The 15809-nt window shown below is 38.4% G+C and overlaps 1 long non-coding RNA gene across 1 annotated transcript in view; it reads left to right on the forward strand.

Moving 5' to 3' along the window:
- The window catches only part of LOC128563207 (uncharacterized), a 147599-nt gene that overhangs the window by 19061 nt on the left and 112729 nt on the right, over window positions 1-15809 (forward strand). The gene's annotated exons all lie outside the window — the stretch shown is intronic.

Here is a 15809-nt window from a genome sequence, read left to right on the forward strand (position 1 = left end):
GGACACCTGTCCACTTGGCAATGGATTTTGTACCTTTTGTTTGTATCCTTGGGGTTGCAGCTTGCCTCAGCAAGGTTGATGTGCATTCTTCAACCTTCTCTCTACTCTCAGCTCCAAACCAGCCGCTTACTTGCTAAACTTCTGTCCTTTAACTCTCCTTCTGGATGGGAGTCTCTGTGGAAAGCTGGCTCCAGTCCGCCATCTTGTCTCACCTCCTCACTATAGCATTGTTTACAATATACTTGTCAGTTTAAAATTTTGCTGGGAAAAATAATGGACAATGAACATATAGGACAAAAAAAACAGAGAAATGGAAAATTTATTATTAAATGTATCAAATTGTGTTACATAATTACTAATCAACAGTAGGGAGAAATGAAGCAATAAATGTAATATCTTTTAAGAAGTGTTTAAAGTTAGGCCTATGTAGAGGGACCTTGAGGCGGAGCAAGATGGCAGCCGAGTAACAGCTTCCTTGCATCTGGGCACCGTGAGTCGGGGGAGATAGGACTCCAGCCATCTCTGGCTGGTGGGAACTGCCTATCATCACTCCTATGAGGATACAGGGAGTCAGCGAGAGACTTCTGGACCCCAAGAGGAGGACTAAAACAGTGGAAAACAGGCAAGTGGTCGCGTGTGTTCAATCCGTCTAAACCCGCCCACAACTGTAAGTTCAGTAGCAGCGAGACTGCAAACCAGAAAGGCCTTACCTGTGAACTGTTTTGATGTCCTTGGACTTGGCACTGAGTTGAACTGCCTTGGGGAAGGCCTGAGCGGGAGTGCGGAGAACTTTGGCCGTTGTCTAGGGCCCCAGTCTGAGCCGCTGAGCCAGACGGAGCTAATAGTGTTTGGCAGTGGGTCACACAGAACCATTGTCAGTGATCTGCCCCGGCAAGCTCCGCCCTCAGGGTCGCAGAGCTAGAAACGGGTGGGAGCTGGTAACCCAGCAACCAAGTAGCCTAAGGGTGGGGTCTGAGCTGCCTTACAGCCCTAACCCTCAGGGGCAGAGTGAGACCGCTTTTGGCACACTAGGTAAGTGGATAGCCACTTCAGCAGTGATTCCAGCAAGAAAGCTGGGAAAGCTTCTGCTCAGCAAGTTTACAACTTCAAAGTGCCTTTTAAGTGGGCTGAAGAGAGATTTAGGGTGTCTACCTGCTGGGGTTCGAGAAATCAGCAGCCTACAGTCGTATCAGAATTGTGACTAACATCTCAAACCCCAGAAGACCACGTGTTGCCCAGACAATATTCAATAACATATACAAACTGCTTTGTTTTTGGTTGTGTATTTTTTTCTTTTTTTTATTTGGTTGTTTTGTTTGTTTGTTTTTGTTTATTTTGACGTTGTTGATGTTATTTTGTTTTTTAATTTCAATCTTTTCCATACAGATCCCTTTTTCTTTCTCAAATTTTCTAGTTTAATTATAATTTCCCATTGCTGCCTTTTTTAATAACTACAACTTCATTTTTGCTAGTGTTTCTACCGCTATCATTTGGTTTTTCACCCAATTGTATCCCCGTAAAGTTTTCTGTTTGCTAGTTTTGGTTTGATTTATAGCATTTTTGTCTTTCCTCTCTACTTGGTGGAGGTGGGGTACTGGGTCTGATCAGGTTAGCAAAGAGCTGCTGACCTCAAGGGAACCACCCAACTGGGCACCCCAGAAGGTGGGGTTTTTTAAGGTTGTGTCAAAGTACCCTACTGTACACCTATATTGCCCTGTCTCCATCTTTCTGTGCCTCTCTTCTTTTTGTCAATATTACTTATCTCAACCCCCTCTCCTTTCTCTATCTTTCTTTTTTTCTTATCACTGGGTCCTCCTTTCTTTCATCCCTTTTTTGCTCTTCAACCTTCTCACCCTTCTGGTCCTGTAACCCTTAGTCAACAGGCACAAGAACTTAAAGAGAAAGAGGAAATGAAAGGAAAATTAGGGCAAGGAAACAGATAAAACAAATCACTCATGAGGAAGAATCAGCAGAAAACTCCAGGCAACATGAAGAACCAGTCCAGAACTACCCCGCCAAGGGACCATGAGGTAGCTACTGCAGAGGATTCCACCTATAAAGAAATGTTAGGAATAACAGAAAGGGAATTTAGAATACACATGTTGAAAACAATGAAAGAAATGATGGAAACAATGAAGGAAACTGCTAATAAAGTGGAAAATAACCAAAAGGAAATCCAAAAACAGAATCAAATCAGAGATGAACGATATGAAGAATATAAAAAGGATATAGCAGAGCTGAAGGAAATGAAACAGTCAATCAGGGAACTTAAAGATGCAATGGAAAGTATCAGCAACAGGTTAGACCATGCAGAAGAAAGAATTTCAGAGGTAGAAGACAAAGTTTTTGAGATAACTCAGATAGTAAAAGAGGCAGAAAAGAAGAGAGAGAAAGCAGAACGTTCACTGTCAGAATTATGGGACTTTATGAAGCGTTCCAACATACGAGTTATAGGAATTCCAGAAGGGGAAGAAGAATGCCCCAGAGGAATGGAAGCCATACTAGAGAATATTATAAAAGAAAATTTCCCAAACATTACCAGAGATTCTGACACACTGCTTTCAGAGGGCTATCGGACCCCAGGTTGCCTCAACTCTAACCGAGCTTGACAAGACACATTGTGATGAATCTGTCCAAAGTCAAGACAAAAGAAATGATTCTGCAAGCTGCCAGGAGTAAGGGCCAGGTGACCTACAGGGGCAAATCCATCAGAGTGACCGCAGACTTCTCTAATGAAACTTTCCAAGCACGAAGACAATGGTCATCTACCTTTAATCTACTTAAACAGAACAATTTTCAGCCCAGAATTCTATACCCTGCTAAACTAAGCTTCAAAATTGACAGAGAAATCAAATCATTTACGGATATACAAACATTGAGGAAATTCGCCACAACAAGACCAGCTCTACAGGAAATACTTCAACCTGTTCTGCACACTGAACACCACAATGGATCAGCAGCAAAGTAAGAACTCAGAAATCGAAGGACAGAACCTAACCTCCACACTGATGCAAAAGATAAAACTAAGCAATGGACTCTCACCAAATAAGACGAATAGAATACTACCACACTTATCAATTATCTCCATAAATGTTAATGGCTTGAATTCCCCACTGAAGAGACATAGATTGGCTGACTGGATTAAAAAACACAAGCCATCCATTTGCTGTCTGCAAGAAACACACCTGGCTTCAGAAGACAAATTAAAGCTCTGAGTCAAGGGTTGGAAGACAATTTTTCAGGCAAATGGAATTCACAAGAAAAGAGGAGTTGCAATCTTATTTTCAGATACATGGGGATTTAAAGCTACTAAAGTCAAAAAAGAGAAAGATGGTCACTTTATATTGGTCAAGGGAAAACTACAAAAAGAAGACATTTCAATTTTAAATATTTATGCACCCAATTTAAATGCTCCCAGATTCTTGAAGCAGACCTTACTCAGTCTGAGCAATATGATATCTGATAATACCATCATAACAGGGGACTTTAACACTCCTCTTACACAGCTGGACAGATCCTCTAAACAGAAATTAAACAAAGATATAAGAGATTTAAATGAGACCCTAGAACAACTATGCTTGATAGACGCATATAGAACACTCCACCCCAAAGATAAAGAATATACATTCTTCTCATCACCCCATGGAACATTCTCCAAAATTGATCATATCCTGGGACACTAAACAAATATCAACAGAATCAAAAGAATTGAAATTTTACCTTGTATATTTTCAGACCATAAGGCACTAAAGGTGGAACTCAACTCTTACAAAAATGCTCAAGCCCACCCAAAGGCATGGAAATTAAACAATCTTCTGTTGAATAACAGATGGGTGAAGGAAGAAATAAAACAGGAAATCATTAACTTCCTTGAGCATAACAACAATGAAGACACAGGCTACCAAAACCTGTGGGATACTGCAAAAGCAGTTTTGAGAGGAAAATTCATCGCTTTAGATGCCTACATTCAAAAAACAGAAAGAGAGCACATCAACAATCTCACAAGAGATCTTATGGAATTGGAAAAAGAAGAACAATCTAAGCCTAAACTCAGTAGGAGAAAAGAAATCTCCAAAATCAAATCAGAGATCAATGAAATTGAAAACAAAAGAATCATTCAGAAAATTAATGAAACAAGGATTTGGTTTTTTGAAAAAATTAATAAAATAAACCATTGGCCAGACTAACTAGAAATAGAAAAGTAAAATCTCTAGTAACCTCAATCAGAAACGATAAAGGGGAAATAACAACTCATCCCACAGAGATACAAGAGATCATCTCTGAATACTACCAGAAACTCTATGCCCAGAAATTTGACAATGTGAAGGAAATGGATCAATATTTGGAATCACACCCTCTCCATAGACTTAGCCAGGAAGAAATAGAGCTCCTGAACAGACCAATTTCAAGCACTGAGATCAAAGAAACAATAAAAAAGCTTCCAACTAAAAAATGCCCTGGTCCAGATGGCTTCACTCCAGAATTCTATCAAACCTTCAAGGAAGAGCTTATTCCTGTACTGCAGAAATTATTCCAAAAAACTGAGGAAGAAGGAATCTTCCCCAACACATTCTATGAAGCAAACATCACCCTGATACCAAAACCAGGAAAAGACCCAACCAAAAAGGAGAATTTCAGACCAATCTCACTCATGAATATAGATGCAAAAATTCTCAGCAAAATCCTAGCCAATAGATTACAGCTTATCATCAAAAAAGTCATTCATCATGATCAAGTAGGCTTCATCCCAGGGATGCAAGGCTGGTTTAACATACGCAAGTCCATAAACGTTATCCACCATATTAACAGAGGCAAAAATAAAGATCACATGATCCTCTCAATAGATGCAGAAAAAGCATTTGATAAAATCCAGCATCCTTTTCTAATTAGAACACTGAAGAGTATAGGCATAGGTGGCACATTTCTAAAACTGATTGAAGCTATCTATGACAAACCCACAGCCAATATTTTACTGAATGGAGTAAAACGGAAAGCTTTTCCTCTTACAACTGGAAACAGACAAGGTTGTCCTCTGTCACCTTTACTATTCAACATAGTGCTGGAAGTTCTAGCCAATACAATTAGGCAAGACAAGGAAATAAAGGGAATCCAAATGGGAGCAGAGGAGGTCAAACTCTCCCTCTTTGCTGATGACATGATCTTATACTTAGAGAACCCCAAAGACTCAACCACAAGACTCCTAGAAGTCATCAAAAAATACAGTAATGTTTCAGGATATAAAATCAATGTCCACAAGTCAGTAGCCTTTGTATACACCAATAACAGTCAAGATGAGAAGCTAATTAAGGACACAACTCCCTTCGTCATAGTTTCAAAGAAAATGAAATACCTAGGAATATACCTAACGAAGGAGGTGAAGGACCTCTATAAAGAAAACTATGAACTCCTCAGAAAGGAAATAGCAGAGGATATTAACAAATGGAAGAACATACCACGCTCATGGATGGGAAGAATCAACATTGTTAAAATGTCTATACTTCCCAAAGCAATCTACCTATTCAATGCCATTCCTATCAAAGTACCTACATCGTACTTTCAAGATTTGGAAAAAATGATTCTGCATTTTGTATGGAACCGGAAAAAAACCCGTATAGCTAAGGCAGTTCTTAGTAACAAAAATAAAGCTGGGGGCATCAGCATACCAGATTTTAGTCTGTACTACAAAGCCATAGTGGTCAAGACAGCATGATACTGGCACAAAAACAGAGACATAGACACTTGGAATCGAATTGAAAACCAAGAAATGAAACTAACATCTTACAACCACCTAATCTTCGATAAACCAAACAAGAACTTACCTTGGGGGAAAGACTCCCTATTCAATAAATGGTGTTGGGAGAACTGGATGTCTACATGTAAAAGACTGAAACTGGACCCACACCTTTCCCCGCTCACAAAAATTGATACAAGATGGATAAAGGACTTAAATTTAAGGCATGAAACAATAAAAATCCTCAAAGAAAGCATAGGAAAAACACTGGAAGATATTGGCCTGGGGGAAGACTTCATGAAGAAGACTGCCATTGAAATTGCAACAACAACAAAAATAAACAAATGGGACTTCATTAAACTGAAAAGCTTCTGTACAGCTAAGGAGACAATAACCAAAGCAAAGAGACAACCCACACAATGGGAAAGGATATTTGCATATTTTCAATCAGACAAAAGCTTGATAACCAGGATCTATAGAGAACTCAAATTAATCCACATGAAAAAAGCCAACAATGCCTTATATCAATGGGCAAGAGACATGAATAGAACTTTCTCTAAAGACGATAGACGAATGGCTAACAAACACATGAAAAAATGTTCATCATCTCTATATATTAGAGAAATACAAATCAAAACATCCCTGAGATATCATCTAACCCCAGTGAGAATGGCCCACATCACAAAATCTCAAAACTGCAGATGTTGGCGTTGATGTCGAGAGAAGGGAACACTTTTACACTGCTGGTGGGACTGCAAACTAGTACAACCTTTCTGGAAGGAAGTATGGAGAAACCTCAAAGCACTCAACCTAAACCTCCCATTCGATCCTGCAATCCCATTACTGGGCATCTACCCAGAAGGAAAGAAATCCTTTTATCATAAGGACACTTGTACTAGACTGTTTATTGCAGCTCAATTTACAATCGCCAAAATGTGGAAACAGCCTAAATGCCCACCAACCCAGGAATGGATTAACAAGCTGTGGTATATGTATACCATGGAATACTATTCAGCCATTAAAAAAAATGGAGACTTTACATCCTTTGTATTAACCTGGATGGACGTGGAAGACCTTATTCTTAGTAAAGCATCACAAGAATGGAGAAGCATGAATCCTATGTACTCAATTTTGATATGAGGACAATTAATGACAATTAAGGTTATGGGGGGGAAGCAGAAAGAGGGATGGAGGGAGGGGGGTGGGGCCTTAGTGTGTGTCACACTTTATGGGGGCAAGACATGATTGCAAGAGGGACTTTACCTAACAATTGTAATCAGTGTAACTGGCTTATTGTAACCTCAATGAATCCCCAACAATAAAAACAAAAACAAAAAAAAAAAAAGTTAGGCCTACGTAGAATTAGGTAGAGATGTGGGGCCAGTGAGGGGGCCAGAGAAAAAGACAAGAAGATAACACCTGTGACAATTTTGTGAGCTGCTTGCAGTAAAGAAAATAAGTTTTAAAGATCAGGAGGCTGAAGAGTTAGGAAAGTTAAAAAAAATACTTAGGTAATAAAAGAAAAATGTTCAGATATTAAGACTAGATAGGGGGAAGAACTCATTTCTTTTTTTATTGTTGGGGATTCATTGAGGGTGCAATAAGTCAGGTTACACTGACTGAATTTTTTAGGTAAAGTCCCTCTTGCAATCATGTCTTGCCCCCAGAACATGTGGCACACACCAAGGCTCCACCCCTCTCCCTCCTTCCCTCTCTCTGCTCTTTTTCCCACTCCTCCCTCCTTCTTTTTCTCTCTGATTTCCCCTTCCCGCACCCCCACCATGACCTTAATTGTCATTGATTGTCCTCATGTCAAAATTGAGTACATAGGATTCATGCTTCTCCATTCTTGTGATGCTTTACTAAGAATAATGTCTTCCACTTCCAATGCTGGCATGGATGTGGAGAGAAGGGAACACTTTTATACTGCTGGTGGGACTGCAAACTAGTACAACCTTTCTGGAAGGGAGTATGGAGAAACCTCAAAGCACTCAAGCTAGACCTCCCATTTGATCCTGAAATCCTATTACTGGGCATCTACCCAGAAGGAAAAAAATCCTTTTATCATAAGGACACTTGTACTAGACTGTTTATTGCAGCTCAATTTACAATCGCCAAAATGTGGAAACAGCCTAAATGCCTACCAACCCAGGAATGGATTAACAAGCTGTGGTATATGTATACCATGGAATATTATTCAGCTATTAAAAAAAAATGGAGACTTTACATCCTTCGTATTAACCTGGATGGAAGTGGAAGAACTCATTTCTTAAATGATTCTTTATACTGTGCACAGCACCACTGTAAGGAAATCAATAAAAAGTACTGTGTTTAACAGAACCTGATTCATTGCTTATTTAGAACTTCTAGGGATACTGGACCCTGTTTTGGATGCTCTGGAAACAACAAAACAAAACTAAAAACAACAATAGAAATTCCCTGCCCTCTTAGAGTTTACATTATCAAGAAAAGCAGCCTTGTTTTAAAATAATTTATAGTTGCATATAAATTAATTTCACAAACATTTTTTTTCTGCTTTTTGGTTTTTTTTTTTTTTTTTTTTTTTTTTGTAGAGACAGGGTCTTTCTGTGTTACTCAAGCTTATCTTGGACTCCTGGCCTTAGGTGATCCTCTAGCCTCTACCTCTCAAAGTGCTGGGATTGCAGGTCTGAGCCAAAGTACCCAGACTCATTTTACAAACTTAAAAAAAAGTAGTAACATTTTAAGGAGGTCTTTTATACAATAAACAAATGAAATCATTGTGAATTGTAATTTTTTTAAATGAGTTTTCATAGAAAGGATTTGCATAAATCAGTTTATCTTTTCATACTTCATGGTCAGTTCTAAGAGTTCTAAGAAAAAAAAAAGTCAAAAAAGCGGGGTAGTGTGCCTTGTCATTCTTTATTCCATTTTCAAGAGTGAGGCACACAGACCACTGACAGGAGGGCAGGCTTCTGAGGACTCACAGCTATGACCTCATCTTGCAGTGATTATATTCCCATATCAGACAGTCATTGAGCTGTGGCCTACCTTCCTTCTAGGAAGATATTTAAACTTGAGCAAGGAAGCTCTCTTTAGCTGAAAGTGCTTTTGAGTCTTCATTTCTCTCTGTGCTTCACCCTGAATAGATTCTATCACTGTGTTTTCAAGTTCTGTAATGTTTTCTTCTACAGTTTCTAATTTGTTCTTAATTCTATTTAGCAAATGTTTATTTCACATATTGTATTTTTTTTATTTCTAGAGGTTTTTATCTTCCATTTATCTCTTTATTATGCTCAGGTTCATTAAATTTTTGAGCATTTGGGCATATTTAGATGTTTTAAATATTGTGTCTGCTAATGTTATTTCTGTCCTTTCTGGGCCTGTTTCTACAGACAGATTTTATTGCTGACTAAAATTTTATTTTCTAGCTTCTTGTCAGGTATACTAATTTCTGATTGGATTCAGGGAAATTGTGAGTGTAATATTGCTAAGTGCTTGGATTTATTTATCTTCCTTTAAAGAATATTGGTTTTTATTCTTACAGGAATTTATGTTACTTGGAGATCAGCTTACTCTTTTCAAGGCTTATTTTTAAGCATTGTTAAGGTGGTTCTAGTGTGGCCTTTACTCTAGGAGTTTAGCCCTAGTGCCAAGACAAGACCCTTCTGGAGTCTTCCTTGTTCTCAGTTGAGTATGGAGGCTCTCCCACTCTGGCCACAGATAAAATAATTCACATCCTTTTGGTTATTCTTTCCCTGGGTTCACTGAAGTTTCACTCTGTGAACACACAGCTAAGGATTTTACCAAGAATAAAGGGGACCCTTAATATAGATTTCTAGAGTTCTTTTCTTTTTTTTTCTGTAGATTTCCTCTTCTCCAGAGCCCTACCTCACATCTTCCAGCTGTCTCATAGTCTCTACCTTTTAGTATTTCTCCCTGAACTCAGTGAAGCCATTGTGCCCCAGGCAGGAAGTTGGAACAATGATGGGACTGCACCTCAAATGTTTCCCTTTCCTAAGACATCATGATCCTGCTTTTTCTGTTCTCCAATATCTGAAAATAGCTGCTTCATATATTTTGTTCAGTATTCTATACATTTATGGCATAAAACTATATCCAATCCTTCAGACTACATTGTGGGTAGAACCATGTTCCCAAATTCTTTTTTATCTCATCTGTACATGCAGAATAGCATTAATACAATCTCATTTTGATGATGCACACCTTCTATTTTAATAACACTGCTCTTTATAAAAATATCTTGATGCCCAATTTGGGGAGGTAGGGGAGAGCAGAGATTTTGCCCTTTGCTAGTCCTGGAGTAGTTAGAATGGAATTAGGTACCAGACTAGAAGATTGAGAAGAAATGCTCACACCCTTCTGGGTCACAACATGCCAACTCTCTATACTTCTGTATTTGTATAAGAGTTGATAATCCTAGGTCAGTAATGCTCTAGGAAATGAAGGTCAGTATTACAAGGGAAGAAAGTAGGATGAATCTAGATTCAAAATTATGCCAGTGTGAGTTGTTCTAAGTTAGCCAAGTGTTTGAAAGTAATGACTTACCAAGACTTTATTATTTTGAAACACATTTTATTTATTTATTTATTTTTTATTTTTTTTTTTTTTTGAGACAGAATCTCACTGTGTCACCTTCCATAGAGTGATGTGGCATCACAGCTCACAGCAACCTCAGCCTCCCAACTAGCTGGGACTACAGACACCCACCACAATGCCCAGCTATTTTTTTGTTGCAGTTGTCATTGTTGTTTAGCAGGCCTGGGCTGGGTTCGAATCTGCCAGCCCCGGCATATGTGGCTGGTGCCCTAACCACTGAGTTACAGTTGCTGAGCCTTGAAACACATTTTAGACTTTTCCTAAGAGAACAGATGAAGTAAAGATTGCCAAGCATAACATCTTACATCTTGCATGTAATATCTTCTTTAGTCCACATTTGATAAACTTGTGCATAGCGTTCAGAGGTCACTACAAACACCATTATCAAAACTTCATCAAACAATAAATGCCAATACTTGTTTATAGGCACTGAAATAATTTTTATAGAATTCTTGAAGTCAAATTATTTTTCTATCCCTTCCTCAGCCTTCAATATCTTCCAGAACTAAATGATGAGGATGTTGGTTTTTATAGATGGCTATTTATAAATTATGAAAATATATAATAGTAAATCACCCAGTCATGGAGGAAATTGTTATCAGTGCTTGACTTTGGAATGCATTTTTATAAGAGTTGCTTTCTTTTCTTTTCTTTTTTTTTTTTTTTTTTTTTTTTAGTTTTTGGCCGGGGCTGGGTTTGAACCCACCACCTCTGGCATATGGGGCCGGCGCCCTATCCCTTTGAGCCACCGGTGTTAGTTATAAACTTATTCAAATAAAATTATTTAAAGTAACACATAAATAGAAATAATCCTGGGGTAGCCATCATCCTTGAAGTAATTCCAAGACTTAATTTTCTTTCAAAGCACTTTGTCCAACTATGATATTACTTAGTGAAGAAAAAGAAAAAAACGTTTACAGTGTGATATAAATGGATCTTGGAAGTACCATGAGCATCTCCATAAACTTGGGGGAAATTATTTAACTTCTGTAAAATAAGGATGTTTTTATCTACCAGATTGGGTTTTATCAAAATTTTTTACAAGTATAAGTGATGTAGTACCTTGCTTGACACACAGTAGACAGAAAAGTAGCAACCACACATCAAAAAGATTTTGATAAGAGGAATTTTTGAAACTGATACTGGATAACTAAAAAAGTTACATGGATATAACGCAGTGAGTTTTACAGCAGGACTTAGCTATTACCCCTGTGGCTGCCAGAGCAGAAGGGCCAGGGCAGAAGGGAAGAGGTGGAGTATTATAATGTCCATGCTTAGAGGAGGGATCCTGAAGCTGAGACTCAGACTTGTGAGGCCAGAGTATGCTGCCCAGCTGGTGTTGGTACTCCTAAAGATATTCAAAGAGGCTGGGGAAATGATTGGTTCACCTTATCTGTTTCTCTTCTCTCAGGCATCACTGTTCTTTTTGCCTGATGTCCTGTACAATTATTTTCATACAATTTGTCCATTCTTTTTGTTGTTTCAGGTGGAAGGGTAAATCTGGTCCCTGGTACTCCATCTTGGCCAGAAGGGGAAATTGCTGGTGCTTTATACATAAATTAGCCACTTTGGTGGATCAGTTTTATTGGTTCTGTCTTGTGTTTAGTTTCACAGTGAACTTACAGAATTGGGTCATTGTTTTGGCATTGTTTAGTAATGAAATGCTTCTCATAACTGCAAGGTTGACTTTGCTGAAAATGAGATGCAAAATTTGTGTTGGGTAGAGTTACAGTGTAAGCTGAATTTAAAGATTCACTAAATTTCTCAATTGAACTCCAGGATCACTCTAAACCTCTCTCGCCTTTGGAAGAAACCTGTTTTTCAGTGTCTGAAAACAGTAACCTTCCTTTGCCTAAAGGCCTTATCTGGACATTGCCTTGTAAGAGGGTGCCTTTCTTCTTAGGACCCACTACAAACAAACTTGGTTCCCACTCGGCTTGTTCCAAGAGGACAAGAACGAGGTTACCTAAGTGGAAATTGCTTATTTTATAAAAGAAGTTAAAGATGCTAATTTATATTGACAGAAATCTGTGTAACATACATTGGAATGGATTCTCAGGATATTCAACCAAGGGGAATGAGCTATAGTACTTGATCAGTCCACTTTCATTCATGTGAGTTAATTTACCAGAGATTCTTGTTTTAATTTAGTTTTACTTGTGCAGCTAAAATTTTACAATAATGATTTTCTTTTTTGTGTGTGATGGAGTCTCACTCTGTCACCCTGGGTAGACTGCCATGGCATCATAATGCACAGCAACCTCAAGCCCAAGATTGGGGTATCCATCATGGGCTTAAGCTTTCCTGTTGCCTCAGCCTCCTGAGTAGCTTAGACTACAAGTGCCGACCACCACTTCTGGCTAATTTTTTTCTCTTTTTTCTTTTCTTCTTCTTCTTCTTCTTTTTTTTTTTTTTTTTACTAGAGACAGAGTCTTGCTTTTGCCCAGGTTTATCTTGAACTCCTGAGCTCAAACAATCCACCTGGCTCAGCCTCCCAGAGTGCTAGGATTATAGGCATGAGCCACTGCACCTGGCTTCTTATGATTTTCTTGATGAGTTGACTGAAACTTGCGTTCAATAGTGGACCAATATTTAAGGAGATTGAGATGCTAGAATGTTTTGGCCTAATGCCGAGAATAAAGTGGGCATGGTTAATAGGTGCAAAAAATTTAGATAGGTAGAATGAAAAATATGTGATAGTACATTAAAGCTACTATAGTCAACAACAAGTTATGGTATACTTTGAGATAACTAAAAAGGTGGAATTGGAATGTCCTTAATCCAAAGAAATGATAAATACTTGAGGTGATGGATACCCCAATACCCTGATTTGCTTATTATCCATTGTATGCCTGTATCAAAAGGTAACATGTACCCCATAAATATATACAACTGTTATGTACCCATAATAATTAAAAATAAAAAAATTTAAAGTCTGAAATTTTAAAGAAATTAGGATTTTTGGAAGAGTTTATCATATACTAGGCCCAGAAGACACTCCCTTCACTAAAGCACAAGAAAAAAGTGAGTGAGGGTAGTGGCAATGTTCTTTAAAAGCTCTGGGATAGTTGTTTGTAGATTGGATACCATAGTGGGAGGTGCCACCATCACACAGGTCAAGGTCTAGTTGTTTTTGTTTCTTCAATATCCAGCTCCAAAAGGTAATCTCTCTGATTAGGACATGGGAGTTTAGGTAGGATGGATTTCTTTACACATTCAAGTTAATAGTTTTAACTATGCATTTATTTATCATATTTATTATTTACATAGAAAGACTCCATAAGAAATTCATAATCTCAATTTCTGGGGATGCATTCTAGCATCATGGCTGACAAACATAGAGACTTAGTTTTGAACTCTGGCCCTGGTACTGATGAGCTGAGGAAATTAAAGTAAATATTTAACTCTCTGAGTCTTTATACTTCTATAAATATTTCACAAAAAAGACGAGGTTATGAATTGGAAGTTTAAACATAGTGTCTGTCTGGCACTTAATAAGTAAGCAAGAATCTGTTATTACATTTTCCATCTCAGGTTATTGTCAACCAAATTATTCAAATAAAACATTTTCCCAAATGTATTTACTAGATAGGGAATATTCAATATTAACTCTACTGTTTAAATAAATCTAAATATCCTGCATCAGTAGTACTTTTTTTTTTTTTTTTTTTTGGCCGGGGCTGGGTTTGAACCCACCACCTCCGGCATACGGGACCGGCGCCCTACTCCTTGAGCCACAGACGCCACCCAAGTAGTACTTTTCTAATGACTATTCTAGTATAGTTTGGCCAAATCTGAATTAAAGAATGTAATTTAAAAAAAATTTTTTTTCTGGCTTAAGAAAACTTTATACCTCGCTAGGAATAACTCCATATATATTAATTATCTTGATTAATGATTATTGAACTGATTGTACAAGCAGCACCAAGGTTGCAACATAAAAGGCTAGACTCTCTAGGACAGGTGTTGTGAAAAGGAGTAGTAAGAGTCCCTCCAAGATTTTCCCACCAAGACTGGTGTCCTCTCTGCTGATGTGTCTGCCACCCTGTTGCTAGGTATCTCCCATCCCAGGCGAGGCAATTATTCACCAATAAAGTGTTTTTAGATCTTTCTCTCCAGATAGAAACATCTATTTTATAACCTGTGGCTTATAAATTCCCAGAAATTAGTTTGTCCACGTGATACCTTTCCAATGTACCATTTCTTTACTGAGTTAATCAAGGCCAGAAAACATGACCTAGTTCTTCTATCTTCAGCTCTTGGGCAATGCCTAAATAACAATATAACTTTGGAGCAGCAATGTATGCTGTTCAATTTGGTTTACCTAGATAGTTGCCTCAGTCATCCTGAGGAACATACAGTTCCATCAACCACAGTGAATGACTTTCCACTTTAATGATTCTGAGCTAGGTAAAGGAAATGGGAAGAAGGTAGGCATGTTGTGTATCACTCCTGGAAATCTTTGGTTGCTGTTGTACTTTTCTAGATTTGTTGTTGTTCTGAGCACTCAGAGGTCCCTAGACTTCACTAGATTGTTGACAAATAAAATTGTATTAATGTCAATATCCAAGCATCATGTTCTTGTTCACACTTGATACATACATCCTCATACAGAACACAAGCCTTTTCAAAGTCCCCCTTATCCCAGACCCTGCCTACCATGGCTTCCTGAGAGTCACCAGAGATGTCCCTCCTGTGTCCTCCTGGTATCTCTTAACAATCACAAGACTTCTTGTGCTGGCTCCTACTGCCTATGGGAGTGTCTCCATTACCATAACAGGCAAGACACCCTAATACCAATGCTAAGAGCACTGCTGGCCAAAGCTCCTTAGCCACCCAGCGTGGAGGTGGCAGAGCAATGCTAGGCTCCATTCTGGTGGGCAGATTGTCCCCTATCTCTACAGCAAACTGTTACTAGGCCTGAAGCCAAGGTGTTCACATTCATGGTCTCGCATGGGGTCACCGAGAAATGTGCTCCTTCAGCTTCTGCCTGGAATCCTCTCTCTTTTCAGTTCAGAAAGCCCAGTGGACAGATACGTTTCTATGCCTTCCATTGTCTTCTTTATGTTCAGTAAAAATAAACAAGTATTTCTTTCACTTCTACCAGAATACTACGACCCCCTGTATATCAATTTAGACAAATAAGCCACAGGCCACAAGTTCAAATGGCCAAACTCTATACCCTCATCTAGACTATGCTATAGCATCTTGGCACCTGTTTTAAGACAAAGAGAAGTTTATTTATTTATTAGTTTGATGTAGTATTTCACTTGGTTCATAATTGTATACTGTGAAACTATCTACCTAACATCTTTAATCTAAATTCACTTTGTTATGATTATGTTATTAATAATCAGGAAATGTAGATTCTGGTTCCAGTTCTTTCTGAAACCATTTGGGTGATAGCTAAGTGTACAGTTAATTGAAATGGGCCTGCTCTTCCATTTACAAAATAATGTGGCCAAGTCCACGCACTTTC

The sequence above is a fragment of the Nycticebus coucang genome, chromosome 13 (assembly GCF_027406575.1).
Source record: "Nycticebus coucang isolate mNycCou1 chromosome 13, mNycCou1.pri, whole genome shotgun sequence".
NCBI classification, from domain to species: domain Eukaryota; kingdom Metazoa; phylum Chordata; class Mammalia; order Primates; family Lorisidae; genus Nycticebus; species Nycticebus coucang.